General features: G+C 39.4%; 2 long non-coding RNA genes across 2 annotated transcripts in view; one reads left to right on the forward strand and one right to left on the reverse strand.

Annotated features, from left to right (window-relative positions):
- Positions 1–20931, forward strand: part of LOC134211911 (uncharacterized) — a 70150-nt gene that overhangs the window by 7219 nt on the left and 42000 nt on the right. Inside the window, exons 2-3 of the long non-coding RNA XR_009979148.1 lie at positions 6531–6751; positions 13465–14387. This is a non-coding gene — a long non-coding RNA (uncharacterized LOC134211911). The remainder of the gene's footprint in view (positions 1–6530; positions 6752–13464; positions 14388–20931) is intronic.
- Positions 923–6515, reverse strand: LOC134211913 (uncharacterized). The gene is made up of 3 exons (XR_009979150.1): positions 6378–6515; positions 5696–6192; positions 923–1036 (listed from the first exon to the last, which is right to left on the reverse strand). It is a non-coding gene; the product is annotated as an uncharacterized LOC134211913 (long non-coding RNA).

The raw sequence follows: 20931 nt of genomic DNA on the forward strand, positions 1-20931 counted from the left end.
AGTTACGTGCCATAATATCAATGTCGTCGGCGAAACTAAATAGGTGAACGGACTGAACGAAAAAATCGTACCGCTCGTGTCAATCCCTGCCCTTCGTATTACTCCCTCCAAAGCGATATTGAATAGCAGACACGAAAGACCATCACCTTGCCCCAACCCTCTGCGTGTTTCGAAGGGACTCGGAAATGTCCCTGAATCTCGAACTACGCAGTCGATTCATCGTTGCCTTGTCGCCATTAGTTACATTAGTTGCCATAGCTGATCTCGATCGATTATATCATATGCGGCTTTGAAATCGATGAATAGATGATGTGTGGGCACGTTATATTCGCGGCATTTCTGCAGTATCTGGCGTACGGCTAACACTTGGTTCGCTCGTGGTGGAGTGTTCGTCCATGAATGCTGCCTGGTACTGCCCCACAAACTCTCTTGCAATTGGTGTTAGCAGTGTTGGTAAAATCACTCATAAATCTCAATCAACGAGCGCTCCCGTGCGAACGAAATCGTCTGCGATTGAAAAGGAATGCATCATGCTTGAATTTTTCATGCTAAAGCGCATCATTTTACTCATTTGCCAAAAAATCATTTTGGTTTAAAAACGCATTTGAAATCAATTTGGGGACAATTTATTGCTTATACATAAAAGAGTGTCTAATATTTTATGCGACAAACGTCAATTCACTGTTTTTAACGAAGGAGAACAAAAGAAAATCTACGATGATTCAAATGGATGATTCAACTCATCCATGAGTTTTGAGATTTTGAGTTTTTACCAACACTGGGTGTTAGTCGACGGCATCACATTTGGGAGCCTACGTTGTAGGCGGTTCAGCAATGTGATTGCGCGGTAGTTGCTACAATATTGAAAATCTTTTGTAAATTCGTGACGCATTTCTTATCCTTAAATCGCGTTTGAAGTTCATCATTGAAGTGCCGTATGGTTTTTAGTTTTTTTTTTTAAATGCCACTTTCTTCCGCACTCCGTGTAATCCCTGCTACTATCTTGTTTCTTGTTTTAAAACCGTCGGATAACAACCTGTACTTAGGGATGAAACGATACCACGAAAGTATCGATATTTTTACTTCCAAGTAGTATCGTTCAAAAGTATCGATGCCACTAAATATCGAATGAAAAGTATCGATACCTACTCGTATCATATAAGAAATCATATTTTTGAAGTAAAATTTCATCACTGTCAAATGACACAATCCACGCACTTCTACACCAAGGGACCAAAATTTCAAACTAAAAATTAGGATGCAATATCTGTAGGACATGAAAACATACATATTGAATTACAAGAAAAACATTACTTCCACTGAAAAATGTTTTGGGAACATTGTTTAATATCCAATTAAAGTAGAAGACTTTTAGTACGAAAAAAAGACTCCCGAATCATTTTTTACAAATGTGCTCTATCACACCTATTTGGATGCAAATGTATTGGTAAATACGTAATTAAATATAGTTTTTAATGATCTTTTTGTGTGCACATTGTATTGCTTCGAAAATTTTAGTTTACATGAAATATTTGTACTTTAAAAACAGTGACATTGAAATGGTGTCGCGTTACGAAAATAGTCGTATAATTGATACTAGACAAAAGGTACAAACATTGAAAAAGTAATATTTCGGATTCTCTTAGTACTCGTCAAGAGCTTTCTTTTCGTGTATTAAGATCCAAAATCGGACCATTTCCCATGAACTTACACTAGGTACAAAAATATGGTGTCGCGTTACGCGAATTGAATGTGCTTCTATAATAAGGGATAAAATGCTTTCGGTTTATTGATACAGTATCACAATGGTTTCTTTCAAGTAATTTAGGGCTTGTACATGAATAGCGTAACAAAATTGGGGGTGTAACGGGGTGTGTCATTTGGTAACTCTCCATGCTACAAAAAATAGGTTACCATACAAAAATGTTTGGTTACCATACAAAAAAAACGGAGTCGAGAGGTGGGAAATTACAAATGTTTGGTGACCCCTTTGGGGTCGTCCGTTAATAAGTCACGTGAAACTGAGTTTTTTTTTTCGAACAAATTGTGAGGCTTTTTTAATCCTCTCTCTTTCCACGCAATATCACCATATGAATAAACGCTTGAATAAACGTAACTAACAGTTTGCTGACGAACACGGTTTCCTTCTACCATGTCACGAACCGTCAAACTTGTTTGTGGATGCCAAGTATGTTTATATTTTTTTCAATGGTTCATTAATTTGAAAGGCTCATCTGACGTGAAGCGTTACGGAGCCGCAGTTATGTTTTTTAATACAAGTTTAATTTTGATTTTCAAATATATTTTTTGCTTTGAAGAACCGAAAAACTCGTGTTTTCTTTTCTCCATTTAATTTGATGATTTTTTATATTTTAGTTAATTTTCCTTTCGTTCGCTCTCACTAGCTCGGCATTTTTATTCTTTGACCAAGATCGTCATAGCCGAGTACGTCAGCGCTCAAAGAAGATGCCGTGAACATACGTCAATTTAGTTGATATTTCATCTTAAGAACTTTAACAGAGATTTTCACAGTCAATATCGGTGAAATAATTTAAGAGTGTTGGTCACCGGTAGTCGAAAATATAATGAATTGCGTCAGGCAAAAAACTTCACCAAACCAATGCAAGAATAAGGGCCTATCGAAAAAGGTTAACAGAGAGTTGCTGAGTGATAAATTGAAAAATAAAAATATTTCCATTTTATGTTAATCGAGATGAGCATTGGGCTGGTTAGTTAATAAAGACATATTATATCAGACATCCTAATGAATTTCGCTTTGACCTGAATGAATATACAATAATAAGACAATTATGTTACACCAGGATATAAACACTATTTTCAAAATTGAGTATTTATTTTCTGAGTAGTGTTGATGATAGCATAAAGCCCCAAACGCAATACAACGGAACGGCGACGGAAACGGAAAATTTGACATATATTTATATAATATATCCCATATATTTTCTGTCAAATTTGCCGTTTCCGTCGCCGTTCCGTTGTATTGCGTTTGGGGCTTAAAGATTGAAAATGTAGTTAAAAGTAGTGCACTCAGGGCACGACGCATACGTTCTTGTGATAAACATTGGTTGAGACATGAGACGTATTCCAATCTTTTCGGAAATAAATAAAAAGTTGAAAACAGACAACGATCCAGTAGAAACGTAGAATAAAAAACGACAGAAATATTCATCTTCAACATTGCTGAGCTGCTTGGGCCATCATTACCTTTCAAAATGGTTAACGTAGATAAAAGGCAATATAGAACTTTTCAGTGTAAAAAAAACTCACTTCAAGGGGGATCGATCGTCTGACCACGTACTTAAAAACCGATTCGGGTCATACTTGGGTGTGACTAATATAAAAATAGGAAAACCCATTACCATTTAATTTGTTTCTAAAACTGAATATGTGATACGAATGGAATTGGTTCAGTTCTATATTTGTGCCGGTTAGTCCCTCAAACTTTAATAACTGAAACTCCAGATCGTAACCACCAACTCGAACTACATTCAACGATAGATAATGTGATAATATTCTGTGTCGAATATTACATGTCGCATCGAAATCGGCTGAAATTACGTATTCTATCAACGATAAACACGTTTGCGTAACGCGACACCATTTGCAGGAGACTGTTTGTTGATCAGCGTAACGTGGCGGTGTTCATATCAATTCAGTTATTTTCATTAAAATTTTCGTTTTTTCCTGCGATTTTAATTCACAGCCTCATTTCTGTTGATGTATACGAGAAATGCTTAGAATAAATCGAGACTTCAAACCGTATACCAGAGCTGAAAAACGCAATTGCATTTCAAAATGCGAAAAAGTGCAATTCAGCGACGGTGTCGCGTTACGAAATGCAGCGAGCTATATTTATCATATTCAAAGCGAAAAATCTCAGAATGAATATTCTATCAGAAAGGAAATTTAGTGAGGATAATTTTACACCTGTTCAATCATATGTCCCCGAGGCTAATTTTCGAAAGCAGACCTAATTTCTCTCTGAAAGTCGGCTCCTCATGGTGTCGCGTTACGCTGGAATGTGTCAAATAGTCATCCATAATTTATGTTTTGCAGAATACTAAGCACTTTTCATTACTATTTTTTCATCGATACCATAATTCGCTAACCCCGAGAGCAAAGTGGGCAACATTTATATGGAAAAGTTCAAAATCATTTTTTCTAGACGTTACTTACCTATCAAAATGAAGTTTTTTGCTTCCACACGGACAGATAAATCAACCCAAACTTTGAGTTCAATATACGCACTATTGAGAATATCGCACAAAAAATTTACCCAAATTTGGGTAGTTTTCCCTTTCTTTCCCATGATTGCTATCAAAACTAGAGCAAGATGCAAACACCTCACCGAGCCCAATAACCCAAATTTGAGTAAATTCAATATTCTCTATTTTGGGTTGATCAAGGTCCGCTTTGGATAAATTAAACTCAGCTTTGGGTAAATTGTTTACATGGGATTAAAGGCAAACTACTCAGTGCCAGAAAAGTCATTTTACTCAAATTTGGGTTATTGGCCCAAACCACGGTTTTGAGTGCAAACAACCCACTTTTGGGTAGTTTTGGTTTTCAGTGCAGAAGCCACTGTAAAAAAATCATCCAGATCCGTCAAGTCTAGGTGGGAGCTTAACAAGCATGAAATTTATATGGGAAAAATCGACAATATATGGGAAAATTCATACCTTCCACTATTTTACCTCTAGGTGGCGGTTTTTATAGTAGCTTTTTGAAGCAAAAAAACTTTATTTTCGGGGCGTATAAGTTTCGCCAAAATGATTTAGAATTTTTTTCATAGAAGTGTGGTCCACCCTATCCGAGATTGTAAAAGATGTTAAACGTTATTACATGTGAAACACATTTTAAATGCTAGAAAGTTGTTACTTCAAATAATATCATTATTTTCAATAGATTCATTTTTTTTATTCATGTTCCTAAGATGCGAATCTCTTTGATGCTTCCTTAATGGGACTCTTGGAACATGACTGCAAATATTAATGCTAAGCTGAGATTAGATTGAGTAAAATGTTATCAACGCTTCTCAATTTCAAGTGAAGCATACGAAATCTAAAATATATAAATAAGTTCGTTTTTGTGAGTTTTAATAATAATATATAGCAGATTTCACAAACTGTTATTGAGCAGAAAAAATGAATGTTGGACATGGATAGTACTTGATATAAGTGAAGAACTGATCCAAATATCAAAATTCACATAAATAAAGGAAAAAAGTACTTGGTATCATTCATTCCTTTTGAATGTAAAAAATCAAGAGATTATTACGGAAAAATACGATTCTTTTTGTATAAGGCAATCCATAAGACAGCTGCGAACAGCTGACGATTTTTGTTTACCTTGATTTTTTGACAGATTCTGACCGGACTGACAGAACAATTCAAAGGAAATTGTTAAGCGCGGTTTACACCAGAAGTGAGTTCCGTTCAACTGCATACACATTTTATTTTGATTTCGATTGTCAGTCCCATCGCTGAATGTCCTCATGGATAGCCTAATTATATTTATGATTACTAGATTTTGAATGAGGTACTAAATGATTCAAGTACTTCAATTCGATACTTACTTGGTATCGGTTATCAAAGTATCGATACCAAAAGTACTTGGTATCGAATCAAAAGTATCGAGTATTTACTCGAATTTACTTGTATCGATTCATCCCTACCTGTACTGCATGTAAGGAGAGTTGTTATTAGCTGATTAGATGAACCGCTAATCTGTTAAGCTGTGGTAACTGCCGATACAGTAATCTACTTAGAATAATTTCTTAATACGCTTGATCCAAATGCCGACCAAACAATAAATGTCAACTCAAATCAAATTTCCCTAACCTAATTCTATCCAACAATTGCGTATTAATACGCATGTGTGTTGGCAAAATTGCTACTAGAGGCAGTGGAACCTCGCCCGCCACTCGTCGCCAGGAAGAAGCGCACAGCATCCGCTCCGCTGCCCTGCTGTGTGGTGCCACATCTTTCTCTCCCGAACCGTCGGCCTTGTGGCGAAATGGATTCTCATTTTCATCTCCCCCTATCATAATCATCATCGCCGTACGTGCGGTAGCAGTACGGTGTTGTTGGTTTCGGGTGCCACCGTGATATTATGGTGACCGTGGAAAAGAGCGTAGCGTGTAGAATGTCTCTCGTCTCGTCGCCATCGTCCCTGAAAAGATGTGTATATTTACGTACATTGATTTGTTTTCGCTTCAACTTGGACACCCGTCCTAATTAGTAAACCATATTTGACACGAAACCGAACGATATACAGTGTAAGTTGATACAAGTAAACCAAATTTCATTTAGAGTGCTTAACACCTCACTTCATCCTTTTCCGAATCCGGTTCTCACCCATTTCCTGGAAGGCGATGACCTTTAAGGATGATTTTTCTCCCAGCATCCATCGATGTTCCGACTGTAGTCAGCTTTGTTGATATTTACACACTGTGTTGAACATAACAATAAACATCAGGACTAAATGGCTCTTTTGTGGTCTATTTGCAGGTTGGCGCTATAAATAGCAAAGGACTCATCCATCATAGGGAAAATCGATCAGCTGACATTGCGTGCATTAGTGGAGGAGTGAAAGTGTGTGCGAGAGAGAAGAGAGAGTGGCGGTGCGTATAATTTATATCGTGATTTGGATAGTCTCGAAAAAGCTGCCGGAACCAATTAGCGGTAGAAACATTCGCAAAGTGATTAATGAAGCCCTAGATTACAAAAAGGTGTGTAGAACGAACGTATCATTAACTATCTGCGTGTACAAACTTGTAGTGTAGCATCAGTGTTTCCCATGCGTCTTTATTCGGACAATTAACAGTGAAGTATTCTGGAAACTTGGTATGATATATTGGTTGCGGGTAATAAATCGATTCAAAGAAGACTTTTGATATCTCATTGTCCATAATGATATCTTTAGGTTGGGAGACATCCAGTTTTCATATAATTAGTGAGCCTTATAAGCATTCCACGAAAATAACAATTTTGTTTATTTATTTATTCATTTAAAGTTCATTTATTTATTCACTTAAAGTTCTTAAAGTATATTGTCTTAAATATGGTTCTGTCTTTCCAATCGATTTACAAACTGGGATGTGGAAACTCCAAAATCGAAAGCAGATTCAACGGATGAAAACAATAGAATATGTTGCAAATGGGCTGAATCGTTTTTGGACACGCTTTGCTCTCAGTTTGAACGCGTGAACAATACAATGTCTTTAAACAGTGTGGATTGGTGAATTCTGTAATTATTTTAGTCACGAAGCCAAGTTGACAAATAGCCTTGCTAATAATCGACGAATAATGGGTGAGAAAGATGGGCTTTGGATTCAACACAATGCCATGATCTATGATGTGATTCACTATCTTGAGAGGGTAATTATCGATGTGGCAATTAAATGTTATCGGATCCTTAATTAGGCGGAAAATCTTCAACGCACATTTTGAAACGCTGATCACTAGCTTATTTTATTGACATCAGAGAGCAAACATGCTGACTAATGTGCAAATGAAAACATTCCTTAATGTTGCAACGTACCACCACGTATATTTTTAGATCATTTGCATAAATCAGCTTGCATCTTAAATCCTAGAGAAGTTGGCTTGTTGTTGAAAAATATGACAAACAGTATAAGGGTCCCTAATTTCTTCCTTGCGAGACAGCAGGAGAACTGGTGAATGAGAAAACACTAACTCTGACATCATGGGCGTAGCCAAAATTTCGAGCAGGAGGGCCAACTCTACAAATGATTTGTGTTGGAATTGTTGCATATTCTGACCTTCTATAAAAACACATTAGCGCTTGGACACAATTTCTATCTATGTTCGAAAAACTTTAAAACCAAATCCACAACCAGCAGTGACTAACCAACTGAGGGCAGAAGAGACTAGCTATTGGGTAATCAAGGGTTTTCCGCAACGCTTCAAGGAGAGTCGATGTGTGCGTGGTTCTGGGCTGTACGGTACCTACGTCTTTTCTTCTTGAAACAATTGAATGACCCTGGCTTAGCCACCTTGGCTGGTCGATAGGGGACATCCTTGGCGATTAAAACCAACGGCCAGCAGATTCGTCAGATAATGATCAACGGAATCCTTTACAGTGTATTGCAATTGTAACCTCATAAACCTTTATTTTGATTTCTATCGAGCTTTTGACACAACATGGAACCAGCTATGATTTTGCAACAATACTGTGCCCACCAAAGAACATATCGTCTAAGGATTTGTAATCAAAATGCTTTGTAGAAGAAATATCAATTTCAGTTTTGTAGATAATTCTTAACCCTCGAGGACTCGCACCGTAGTCAACAGACAGGAACACCGTCTTCGACCAGAAGTCGTACAGACTGAACAATTAACACCTAACATGAAACAACGGACAGGACACATAACACCCAGTGGATTAGTAGAGAATTTTTCGTTCACGAAAAATTTCCTCCTTACCGGGCGGGAATCGAACCCACACTCCCTAGCACATGCGTTTAGACGATTAACGTCGCTAACCGCACGGCCACGAAGCCCACAATACTAGCAAAAAAACGTCTTGTCGTATACAATGGAGGCGAGACTGCATGAGTGATTCAGGACTAAGCGCGTCCCGAATCCGCATAGTGTCCATAAATTCAGAAAATCATGCTGATGTAGGAATCTTGACGTATTCCTCGCAGGTTTTTTTTTACAAAGTTATAGGCATATTTGTTTGTTATAGGAAAAAAATAGTCAAAATTCTTCTCAAAAAGGTTTTATTTTTAACTTCTCCATCGATCTGATGTCTTTAAAATGTGTGTCTTGAAGTCGAGTAAAAATTTGGTGAAAAAATAAATATGTGATTTTAAGATATTTAAATTTTTACATTGATTATCGACCATTATGACATTAATATTTTGACCAAAAAGCCCTTTTAGCCCCCTACAATTCGTTATCAAACAGTTTTTTCGTACATGAACGGTTTCCAAGTTACAATTTTTCTAAATTAATTCGCTCGAAAACACATACGACCTTTTTTTATAAATTACTCGAGGGTCGATTTTTTTTGAATTAGTGGAAAATGGTCAGTCTGCTGTGCCGAAAAGGGGCAGCAGGGACTATGTCCAAGGGCTTGACGACCCCTCCCCATGGCCACTGCGAGTTAGGGGGCCTGCCTAGGATGTGGTGGGGTTTGACAGTGGGCTCTGTTAAACCTCTACAAAAAGCTGCATGTGTCTGTAAGCAGGTCCTATCAAACCCAGTCAGCACATGAACGTATATGGTGTCGTGTAGGATGATGAAGTGCAGGCGATAGAGGTACTTTTCCACACAACATGTATGTATATCGCCTCCAATTTAGCATCTTGTATTGCACCATGTGCGATTTTATGTAGACTGGGAAGCGACCGTGTGCCGCTCAAAGCGCACAAGCCCAACACGAGTGCCAACCGGCACATCAGGATTAATACCAGTGAGATCCTGATTACGGTATATTGATCACGGCAAGCGACACACACCCGCGCGCGAATGTAATGCAAAATAAACGACATGTAAAATTAACGTAAATTTACATTCTTATTTAACCTCAAATAGAGATAAAATAAGGGTTGCTGAATGACATTAGCTTTCCGATTACTATCAATTATTTTCAATTTTCATTCTGTTTCTTTTTTTTTACTTTTCTTACGTTAAAGAAATGATGATGCGGGGGCCTAATCCGTAATTCAAATGAACAATCACAATCACTCACTTTGAGCGATTGATTGTTTATTCTCGCGAAGAATGAACAATTGAACAAATTATGGGAATGCTAATACTGCTGTGTAGAAGTTGCATAGATCACATCACTTTCCATGGTGAATCCCGATCTATGTTACAGATTACCCCACCCAACTAACACTTCTTCCTTCCCGTGTTAATTGTGGAGATGCAGAGGTATTCTCGGTCTCTAGTAGCAACAATTACCACACACTCAATTCCCTCCCTTCCCCAACTGACTGTAAGGACTTGGCCGGCGCCGTTATTGATCAACATTTGCGAGCTGCTGAAACGTGCAATCCCCAGTCGGAACGAGTCTGAGGTATTTGGAGTGGGGCAAGATGATGACCTGGATTTTCACCGCGTGGATACAAATCTTCCAGCTGGTGAGGTAGCTTGTCAGTACATCCAGAAAACGTTGGAGTTTAGCCACAAGGGCTTTGATCACTCGTCCCTTATAGACGATCGAGGTGTCATCTGCGAACAGTGACAAAGTGCCGTCTTCAGGAAGTACTGACATGTCGGAGGTAAACAGGTTGAACAACAGAGGCCCGAAGATACTGCCCTGGGGGACGCCTGCGACGATGCCGTGCGCATCGGAAGTCGCTCCGCGGATTGTGACTTTCTGACAGATAGTTTTTGATAATCTTTACGAGGTAGCGTTGTAGTTTGTACACCAGTCCGTCATGCCATATATTGTCAAATGCCTTCTCGGCATCGAGCAACGCCATGGCGGAGGTTTTGAAGACAAACTTGTTCCGTCTAAGGATGTTGGTGACTCGGGTCAGTTGGTGCTCAGTCGATCGACCGCGTCGGACTGTTCCTCGAGCATGATGTTGTTTTCATCGGCAAAATCAAGTAGCCGGCAATGATTTGCCTTTTCAAAATGCTTGGATAACGCTGAGAGAAGGCTGATGGGCTCTTGAGCTCCAAGTTGAAGATGTTGTCGAAACCTGGGGCCTTCATATTTTTGGTTGATTTGATATAGGCCGAAAATTAACCAACTGTTATCTCCAACTCCTCCGGGAAGTCGTTGGGAATAAGATGAATGTTCACTGACAGCAACTTCGTGTAGACTTACGATGTTTTGCCCAAGATAATGAGAGCTGACGAAATGCCGACCTATCTCAGCAGCCTTCTCACCAGGAGTTATCAAGCGATCCTTAGAGCCATTATTGTCTGGAGGGATCAAGGGTGGAACTTCCAAAACGGCTAGGCACAATTTGGGAGAGCGCGGATCTTACTGGAAAAATCATTATTTCTAAGGTCCACAATTCTGGCTTTGATGATTTTGGTCATGCGATTGCAACGGGTTTTGAGTGCAGGCAACCCAGTACGTTGGTACTGTTTGCGAACCAAATTGCGAAAACGAATGAGATCTTTGGTGAAAGTGTCGATGGTTAGGGTGTTGCTTACCTGACGAGCCGTTGGGACATGCTGGTCTCTGACCATAGAGATTGTCTCTTCTATGGCGTACAGCTGGCGGTCGATACTTTCCAACGTCTCCGGACGCACCTCGTAGTAGATGGTGTTGTCGACGCTCTGCTGGAACCGCTGCCAGTTCACTCGATGATAGTTCCTTCTATAGAGTTGGTGCCGGTTGATCGCCCTAGTAGCACAACTCACGCTGATTTGGCTGTAGCGACTCAAATGTGACCAAATTTGGTTGTGTTACTCGGGCGAAGAGCCGATTTCGGGCACCACCGGGTAGACGACAGGCTGCGATATTTGGTTATCCATGTTCGTGGTGAACAGATCGAGCGTCGAATGTACCTTGGATCTGCTCAAACAGGTGGGTGAGTCCGGGCTCAGGATGGTGTAATGGCCTTGTTCTAGATCGCTACTCCAGATCATGCCGTTCCGAATGCTCCTTGAGTTTCCCCAGGCTCGATGTCTTGCATTCAGATCGCCGGCGATGATGTACTACCCTTGGCGCCGCCTTAGTTTGACGACGTCTCTGCGGAGGCGGCCGATGTCCCATCGATCTCCTTGGCTTGCGTTGGGCAAAATGCCACGATGCGGGTGATGACGCCGACGGAAGTAGTAACTTCTACCCCAATGGCCTCGATGGAATATACACGCTCACCTCGGGCTTCAGGTGTGTTTCCGTGATGAAAGCCACGTCGATCTCCCTCTCGTCGAGAAAACCAACCAGCTCAATAGTTTTGCTCTTAAGTGAGCAAGCGTTCCAATTGACCAGACCCACCCTAGCAGCCATTTTCGATGACGAACTCGATTTTTTCAGAACTCGTAGTATTTATCCAGCATATGCACAGCCAAGATATTTGACAAAAAAATGATTTTCGTACGGCCGAGTTGCCGAATAATATGCAATTAATTGTAATCAAGTGTCGGTCCTCCATCGTCCTTAGTCGTCTGAGTACACGCGACCGTATGCGTAGAAAACAATCATGCTCACCAAATGCTTCGGGGCTGTCCAAGTCCATATACCACGTGGACAGCTTACGGGGAGGGGGAGTATGTAAAAAATGATTTTCGTACGGTCGAGTTGCCGAATAATATGCAATTAACAGAATTTTCATTCAAACATTAATCTTTGCTAATATCAGCCAATTGTCAACAGTCCTGTTATATCTTCTATTGGGCGTTATGGTTTATGGTAGTTAGGAAAAAGTGTTCAAAATGTAACGGTAAATGCTTCAAATCAAGATAAGATTTTCAAACGATTCTTAATCGCTAGCGAATTTCTATCACTTGATTATTTAAAAGTGAGTTTGATCATCCTCGATTTTTTGAAAATTTAATTTTTCCCATCCCTGATTTGAGGGATTAATCTAATTAATTCATTGAAACAAAAAAGAAAAACACATCGCCATAGAGTAAAACGAAGGGCGGAGATTGACACGAGTGGTACGATTTTCACGAAGTCCGTCCAGTAATTTGGTTTCGCCGACGACATTGATATTATGGAGAGTGTGGAATGGTGAACGAAGTCATTGTTTAGTCCGAGAAGGTTTTCATCTTTTCACGTACCCCATATTATGTATACGGACTGTACATCTTTTACATCGTATACATCCAGCCAGTCGTCCTTATCGAAACTAAGGTCAGCTAGAGGTTGCAAGAGGATATATTGTTGGATGATCAATGACGCATGTTATGCTTGAGATGGAATGTACTAATTAATTGTCGACACATGGTGGAGTCATCAAGTCATTGAAAATTCTTCAAGGCCACTCTGCCTACTTCCTGTACTTAAACACTGGAATTGAAAGGATGATCAACTGTATTATGGCATGATGCCCGGATAAGGCGTGTCTCGCTCAACCGAATAAACGCTCGTGATCAACCACTCGAATCGATATTAGAAGTTAGTTAGAGATTGTAAACTGTAACCAACCATTCGTTCAATCAACTCATATCTTTGTCAACTCTCTCTTTGATAGTTATCAAGAATTGAAGAGAATTAAAATCCAAATTGTCAAACATAGTTCAACAAAGTCGATATCCATATCCACATCCATATGATATGTATGTATCTTCCATCCGTTGAACAAGATTTAACCTTCATACTGTAAGACCTTCGTACCGTGTTCAATGAAGCATTGGAAACTACTGGCGCTACTATAAATATCTAAAATCCATTAAATTTCCTTGCAGACCATGCAAACCACGCGTGCATATCCATTACCGCTCCCATGAACCCCATAAACGCAAACTAAAATAGTTCGTTATCTGTTTCTTTTTTTTACAGGTCGGCCTGGAAAACTGCTATATCGAGTAAAGCAAAAAGCTATCCCCATTCCAAGAAGTAAGACAAAACCCGAGTTGACCTAATATCTCGCGTTTTGTTCCGTTCGTGTCGCGGGTTCACTGTACGCGTGGAAGAAACTAAGTCGCCCGGAAGTAAGGTGGCGAAAAAAGAACTCGTCAGCTAACTTTTTGCCCGCATCGGGGATAAAGTGGGAAGAAGCTCCGAGCAGGTGATGTGTCATCCACCAAAGCAAAAGAAAGCGAAATTATAAATGATTAGCATTATCGCCGTTAAAAGTGTGAAAAATCTCGGAAGCGAAGAGGAAGAATAAATAAAATAAGTGTCGCACGGAAAACAACAATCATAGGTGTGTCAACAACGACTAATCTTCGTACTGCAGCGGTCGAGTCGGCGTGACAAACGGTGCGTGAAAAGAAGCGTAGAGAGTGAGTTCCAGGCGGCGAGGTGCCGATTGTTGCGTGATTTCAGACGACTGATCATTTGGTGCAAGTAGGCGTAGGAAAAGCGTGTTTAATAGTGTTGTTTTTTTTTATTGTTGTTCGTTGCCATCTTAGAAGGCGTCCATCGATTTGCGAAGCTTAAATGTGCGATCCATTCGTGGAAGGGACGATACAGGAGAAACGATAAAACCGATAATCATGTGTCTGTGACGATATTTTTTTCCCCTGGTGAAACTTCAGATATTACCGCGAGTGTGGCAAGTTGGCAGCTTGGCCATTGAAGGAAGAAGTGAAGTGAAGGTGGTGTGCATAGTGAACTCGAGTGTGGCAAATGGTTGACGACGACTATTCGCGCCTCGGTTTTTTGACATCGCGCTGGATTTTGGCAATGCTGAGTTGCCTTTCTCGGTAGATCCGTGTAAGCCATCCACCAATCGGACTGCGAGGCGACTAATTTGAGAAGTAAGTGAAATCGATACGATTGCGTATGGGTAAGGGGTTTATTATGCAGCTACGACTGCAGGTTTCATTAAGCGTGTAAAATTAAACGGTTTCAATGGATCACATCCAAAAACGGTCTTATCTAATGACCACTAGTTTCACATGGTTCAGAAACCCACATTTTTTAAAGTGCAGGTCAGAATTACATTAAACCATGCACTTATATTATTCGTCGCTTCTTAATTTGAATGACTTTTCACTTTTGCTGCAATAGTTAATGACTGAGAAATATGTAGAACATTCAATTCATTTATTATTATTTTTATCTTTATTACCGAGTCCGTTGCTGGTTCAACTCGATTAAATTCATTGATAAAAAGAGAATCTGCTTGTTTCAAAAATTTTAATTTTAATTATGATTTATATTTTGCATTTAAATGTAGAAAAGTCGAGTCAAGTACGAGACACTGAAGACCGCCTCGCAGTTGAGGTCGAAATACGTATCTGAAAAGATAACAAAACGTAGTGGAATTATATGGAAAGTACTAAACTCGTCTTAGCCAGTTTCAATGTAAGTTAGAGCCTAACAATCAAATTCTATTTAATGATATAGCTTCGTATTAGGATATAAATGTGGGTTTTTGATTAAATTATGTGTTTGATTTCAGTTTAAATATGAAAATCAATAACTACATGAATGTAATTTTGGTATTACATATTTTGTACTTGGATATCTTGTCAATTTGTCTTTGGTAATCTTATTTTGTACTAATGACACATTAAGTGGATTTATAAAAAAAACATTGTTGTTTTGAAGTTTTTCTCACATTTTCTCACCATACCACTTATGATGGAACACATCTTGATGATATGTATCTGGTCTCTCGATTTTCCAAAAATAATCAACCAATGAAACGAGATAAAATAGTTGATAAACCGATCATCACCGCGTGGGAAGTGTGGCAAGCTTTTTCTCTATGCGGCTTTTTTTCCCGTCCATGTTCATAGACATGGCGTTCACGTTCGGAATGGAGTAGATGACAAAGAGAATTCCCATAAATACTTAGCCCAATTCAAGTAGCAGCACTCGAACACAAGACTTTGGAAACACCACGAGAGCACTTCCCATCCCAATCATCATCATCATCATGGTCGTTCCCATCACCCGTCATGTCATAATGACGTGCGACGAAGATGATTGGATTCATCAGCTGTTTTGCTCTGTCGCGCTGCGAGGTGTGTTGTTCATAACAAATGTGGCTTGGGCTTGCGTGAGATGGAAACGCATCTGCACGCAAGAAGAGAGTACCGTTCGTTGTCGGTGTGCCGTCGATGGAAATAAGAAGCGACAGACACGCGATTTAGCGCGACACACTGGTCTATTTTTGACGCAATCGACGAAAACATACGCCCGATATGGCAGCAAAGCAACAGATACTCCAACTACATCGTTGAATTGGCAGCCTCCGACATTCACCGATCCGAACAGAGTCACCGAGCATATGAAGTGCATGTTTGAAGGAACGACTCCGTCAAAACGCCAATGCAAACAACCGGTGGCGGTACCGGGGCCTGTCGTTGCTCTATATGAAGTTATTGCGTGGGGCTGATTGCGTACACATTTAGATGAAAGAAACATTCGACTCGTTCGTGGGCTGGAAGTTGTGATCGGTTCATATGTTGGTGGGACTTTCGATCTATGAGTGGTGGGTGTACCTATTTCTAAATGTCTTTGATGAATGGAAAAATACTACCATTGAAGCGCTTTGTCAGCTAAAAGATGCTTTAAAATAATGTTGTTATTTGTTAATTCCCTACGGACTGCGTTGCATTTTTATGTCCTTCTGGCCCTTCATAATACGCTAGGAGAACCAAATGAAGCAGCAAATGGAATTTGAAAATATTTAAAAAATCACTAGCTTAGATTTATTGAAAATGATTTAAACACGAAATTACAAATTCAATAACCATGAAAACTAGGTCCTTCTCCGAAATCAATTCAAGGCAAAACTTTAAAATCATTGAAAAATAAATAAATATATGTATAATGTAGATGATGAAAATTCTAACATCGTTCTTTCAAATAAACATAATTTTTATTTATTTTTTTAATGATTGTACATTAGTACATTCTCATCAGATGATTGTCATACAATTCGGCTGCATTTGATGCGGTTTCTGACATCTGATGCAACTCGTGATTCATTTGCCTCCTCGTAGTACTCCACAAGCATTGCCTAGGTCTCGTATCCATAGAGGGCTACAGGTTTAACGAGCGTTTTGTAGTTTAGTACATCGGAAAATTGTATTCGATCGAAGTGTCTTGTGAAGTGCAAATAAGGACAATTCCCTGTTGTAAGATGTATTCGAATTTTTCTCATTATTTGTTTATTTATTAAAGTCTGGAGTGGCCTATTCCGTTCAAAGTTCTCTAGGTTCAGCTCAATACAGGTAAACGATGTAACGTACACTTTGATTTCAACGTTGTACGTCAAATCGAAGCATGAATAATAATGATTATTTTTCACTACTTAAATGTTGTTCTACTATGCACTGTAAGTACCAGCAGTGTTAAACAGCTTTTCTTGTGAACAATTCCTACAAACTTGTTTGTTATTAAGAGAAATTGAATTTCTTATTGTTAATCCATAAAAAGTATATCAAATAGCTTGTGAACACAGGGCTTGCTTCTCGTAACACTGTTTGCATGAAAATTTATAAATAGTGTATCTGCGATCACTGACGACTGTGTCTCAACATATTGTGATATTCATTTATATACGCCAATATTGTTCTGCAAAACTGATATCCCGACAATTTTAATAAATCCTGGGAAAACTTTTGAAGGTATTCCCGGATAAATTCCTGAAAGAACTTCATCTGAGAATTTCTTCGAAAATTCTATTAGGAATTCTTTTGAAATTCCCTTCGGGCTTTCCTTCGGAGATTCCTTCAGTAAAACTATACAAAATAATTCTATCTAAAACTTTGTTGGAAGAATTTTTCCGGAAATTTACTGTACTGAAGAACGGAATAGTTTCTGATGGGGTTCCTGAAGGAATTTCCGAAGGAGTGCTTGAGGGACTTTTCGAAGGAATTTCTGAGGGAATATCGGAAAGCACTCATGAATTCACTTTTAACTAAATGTTTGGAGGAATTTCCGATGAAGTCTTAAATAAAAACCTGAATAAATTCCAATAGGAATTTTCAAAAAATCAATTAAAGAAATTTTTGAAACCTCTAAAGGAATTCTCGAAGGTTTTTCTAAAGGAATCGAAAAAATTCTTAAAGGAATTTCCGAAGTATATTCCGATGGTGTTTCCGAAAAAAAAATCGAGGAATTTCTTATGAAATTTTTAGAGAAATTCTTTGGAAATTGTGAATAAATTGCCTGAGTAATTCCTAAAGGAATATCTTAAGGAATTACCAAAGAAATTTTTGAAAATATACTGAGTAATACCTAAATGGATTTCCTGAAGGAAGATTTGCTGGAAAATATTCCAAAGGAATTCTTAGAGGATTTTTCAAAAATTCCTGAAATAGTTTCTTAAGAAATTCCTTAGGTATTTCTTAGGGAGTTCCCATAGGAATTTCCTAAGAAACTCCTAAATAAATTTTCTAAAAAATCCCTATAAAATTTGTAACTGCTTGTGACGTCCCTACGTCTGGGCAGTGGACGTCCTTACGCCCCTAACTAGCTCACCTCTATTGCTCAGGGTCGACGATTAACCGGCTCGAAGGGACACACAACCACGAAGCGAACAGAGGAAAACCTTTAAGGACCAACGGACAGTCATGCACTTCATGAACGAATAAGAAAAGCTTGTGGATACATTTTACTTGTCTTTTTTATTGAAAGCTCATGTTAGTATAAGAAGGTTAGTTTTAGTTCATTTGAATAGGGTTAGTAACGGTTAGTATAGCTGATTCGGCCGATTGGTGGGCTGGGGCCCATAGTGGCATGCTTGATTTACGCCACATGACGGAGGTACGAAATCTGGTCCGTACATACCTTCGATGGCCCGAGAATAATTGGGACTTGGCGAATGCACCCAACACTGACGTCACTTTGGCCGCTGCAAGTGCTCTTCAGGTGAGCCTGGGATACGTAACCGACGAAGGGAACTGGTCGGCTTCTCGGCCCAGCGGGGCAGGCTCGGGTCGACACCGGGTCTGAGCTATTAAGGGTTCGGATGTGTAGCTTCGCGGACCCACCTTTCGGGGCTTTCGAACGAGGAGTGGACACTTGTCGCTGAAATCCACGTGGGTGTGGGTTCGGTGGTTTCGGGCACATTGCTTCCAGGATCCGCGGTTCCGGGCCTCCGAGCGAGGATGGGTTTGGCACTTGCTGCAAGACTTCCTTCGGTGGTGCTTGATAGGTTGGACACGATGATATTTCCTCGTTCGATGGCTTTGCTTCTCGGCGACGGTGCCGGGAGGAAGAATAAATCTTCTTACGTTCGGTCGGCGGGATTGGTATCTCCGGGCCTCCTGGAGGTGGATTCGGCAGGCCTGAAGCCGGAGTGGATTCGGCAGGCCTGAAGCCGGACTGGATTCGGCAGGCCAGAAGCTGGGTTGGGTTTGGTTTTAAAACTGTGCCGGCACGTGGTTTTCCACTTCGCCAGAGATGGCCGTCCAAAAACACCGAATTTCACCGTCTTCCAGGTGCAAGAAACACTAGGTCAACCTTTCCGGGCACTTCGTCGATCTTCCTATCGTATTGAACACTCGCACTTCACCGAAATTGTCACGGCCAAGGAAAACGATGGTCAAAAATCACCAACCAAGTTTTTTTTCCGTCGTTGAAGCACGTCTGACGTCGTTCACGTTCTGAATCGTTCTCCTTTTGAATCTCCTCCGCCCGTATTTCTATGTTCGGCTTTTCTTTGTTCTTCGCCCCGGAACTAGTGGGGTCTAGATGGAGATTTCGCCCTTGATAAAGCCCAGAGTCGATTTGGTTTTTTTAGTAGGTTTTTTTTTGACAATTCTGAAGGGGTTTCTATTCTACTGAATAAATGGTCCATCGTGGACGGTAACAAATTGTAAACCAATTTCTGAAGAAATTAATAGCATAGCATAGCATTTGTGATTGTACAAATCGTGGGTGGCTATACAATGCTCAATTGAGCAATCTACTGTATATTGTCGCAAATTGGTACTTGTGATAAGTACCTTTTCCTATACAGTAGCGGTTGTATACCTGGCCACGTCCTTACAATCACGGAAGGAAGGGAAGGAATGTTAGTTCAACATCTACAAGTGAAGATGCAGGGAACCCATACTACCTTCATAGATGTCTCGGGAAGGAAAATTTGTGTTAGTGGGTAAGGTGAATAATAGGGAGCTCTATTCGACAATATAGAGCGTTTGTCAATAACAGTATATGCTGAAAAAAAATTAAAATATATTCATCAATTTACTTACGAACCGTACCAATTTCTGAAGAAATTAATACGCAAATATTCTAAACTTAGATAAATTTCCGAACGAATTCCCAAAGGAATTTTGGATGGAGTATTCGAAGAAATTCCTTAAATATTTTCCGTGAAAATGTGAATAAAAGGTTTTTTATTTAGGTTTACAAACAAAATTAAAATATGTTGGAGATCAGAAAAGCATGCTCTTTATGTTAGACTATAAAACAAACTTTTATTTTTCTTTGCTAAACAACTCAATTGCGGAAGGTGCTTTTAAAGGAATTCGTAAATGGGATTCTAAATGAATGATTTATGGAGTTTCCGCAGGAATTCCTAGAGGAGGTTATAAATTCAGAAGGAATTCCTGAGGCAAATTGTAAAGTAATTTTTAGAGTTTCTTCTTTCAATTTTTGAAGGAATTTAAAACATAATTTTCAGATTAATTTCCGAAGATATTTCCGGAGGATTTTTCGAGAGAGGATCCATGAAAAAGTTTTTGTAGGAAGTTTTGAAGGAATGTCTAAAGGAATTCTTGGAGTAATCTTGGGGGAATTGCTGGAAGGAAGTATTCCTAAAGAAAATGTTAATGGAATTCTTGTAGGATTTTCCGGCCGTCCTAGGGTCTTCCAAAGGAGATAGTTGGGAAAGTTTTGAACTTATTTCTGAGGGAGGGGTATCGTCGGTAAGTCGGAAATTTATTCAGGAATTGATTCGGTAATTCCTCCTTAATTCAATTTAGAGATTCCTGCAAAAAATCGCCTATAAAATTCTCCGTAAATTCTTTCGGGAACTCCCCCAGAGATTACCTCTGGGATTAATTAAAAAAAATCGATACGCAAGCTCGATTGGAGCTACAATACCAATACTTCACTCAACATTGGCTGAAATAGACCCAAAAGCTACCCGACATCAACTCTGTCTTTGTCAGAACTTTTGCCCAATATCTACTAGACATTTGTTCGACACAAAACAGAAAATGTACTGTATATTAACTTAATATTTTCCAATTTCTCGTGAGAATTCTGAGGATTATGTGATTTAAAGAAAACAGTAACAATTAGGGTGATGAAATTGATTAAGCTGATAAAATTAGATTCCATAAGACGATGTGATCCCTACATGAATGCTCATGACCATTTACTATTTTT

Source organism: Armigeres subalbatus, chromosome 2 (genome assembly GCF_024139115.2).
Source record: "Armigeres subalbatus isolate Guangzhou_Male chromosome 2, GZ_Asu_2, whole genome shotgun sequence".
Lineage (NCBI taxonomy): Eukaryota > Metazoa > Arthropoda > Insecta > Diptera > Culicidae > Armigeres > Armigeres subalbatus.